At 48.3% G+C, this 1,326-nt stretch overlaps 1 protein-coding gene across 1 annotated transcript in view; it reads right to left on the minus strand.

The window, feature by feature from the left end:
- LOC125481165 (E3 ubiquitin-protein ligase BRE1A-like) overlaps window positions 1-1,326 on the minus strand; it is a gene marked incomplete at both ends in the record, with an annotated part of 14,134 nt that overhangs the window by 737 nt on the left and 12,071 nt on the right. The gene's annotated exons all lie outside the window — the stretch shown is intronic.

Genomic DNA, 1,326 nt, shown 5'->3' on the forward strand with positions numbered 1-1,326 from the left:
CCCCTTTCTTCTCTCTCTCTCGCTCCTTCTTCTCTGTCGTCCCTCTCATTCTTCTCTCTCTCTCTTTCTCCTGTCTCTCTCTCGCTCTGTGTTCGCTTTCTGTCTCCTCTCTCTCTCTTATGTCTCTTTCGTCTGTCTCTCTCTCTTTCTCTCTCTCTCCCTTCTCTCTCTTCCATCGCTCTCTCTGGTCTCTCATCTCACTCTCCCTTTCGCTTTCTTCTCTCTCTCTCTCTCTCTCTATCATTCTCCTCTCTCTCGCTGTGTCTGTCTCTCTGTATCTTCATGCTCTCATCTTTCTCCTCTCTCACTCGCTTTCTTCTCTCACTCTCCCTTGTGTCTCTCTCCTTCTTCTCTCTCCCTCTTACTGTGCTCTCTCCCTCTTTCTTCGCTTTCTGTCTCTCGCTTTCTCTCTCCATCGTTCTTCTCTCTCTGTCTTTCTTCCTCACTCTTCTGTCTCTTTCGTCTCTCCCTCTTACTTTGTTCTCTCCCTCTATCTTCACTCTCTCATCTCACACACTCTCTCTCTTTCTATCTTTGTTCTCTCTCTCTCTCCCTTTCTTCTCTCTCATCGCTCTCTCCCTCATCTCACTCTTTCTTTCTTTTGTCTCTCTCTGTTTCTCCTCTCTCTTGCTTTTGTCTCTCTCTTGCTTTCTTCTCTCTCTCCTTGTTCTCACTCCTGTCTCTCTCATCTCTGTCTTGCTTTCTTCTCTCTCCCTCTGTCTTCTTTCTCTCTCTCTCTTCACTATCTGTCCTCTCAGTCTCTTACTCCTGCTTTCTTCTCTCTCTCTCTCGTCCCTCTCCCTCTTACTTCGCTCCTCTCCCTTTCTACTGTCTCTCTCTTTCTTTGCTTTCTGTCTCTCACTTTCTTCTCTGTCTCATTCTTCTATCTCCAGCTGTTTCTCTCTTTTCTCGAATCATAGAATCCCTACAGTGTGGAAACAGGCCCTTCAGCCCAACAAGTCCACACTGACCCTCAGAGCACCCACCCAGACCCATCCCCCTATAACCCACCTAATCTACATACCCCTGGACACTGTGGGCAATTTAGCATGGCCAATCCACCTAACCTGCACATCTTTGGGCTGTGGGAGGAAATCGGAGCACTCGGAGGAAACCCACACAGACACGAGGAGAATATGCAAACTCCACACTGACAGTCGCTGGAGGGTGGAATTGAACCCAGGTCCCTGATGCTGTGAGGCAGCAGTGCTAACTACTGAGCCACCGTGCCACCCCTCTTTTCTCTCTCTCTCTCTCTTTCTCCTTTCTCATTCTTTCTTCGCTCTTTCTACTGTCTCTCGCTCTTTCTACTGTCTCTCGCTCTTT

This window comes from Rhincodon typus, unplaced genomic scaffold (genome assembly GCF_021869965.1).
Source record: "Rhincodon typus isolate 14 unplaced genomic scaffold, sRhiTyp1.1 hic_rhity00001074, whole genome shotgun sequence".
NCBI classification, from domain to species: domain Eukaryota; kingdom Metazoa; phylum Chordata; class Chondrichthyes; order Orectolobiformes; family Rhincodontidae; genus Rhincodon; species Rhincodon typus.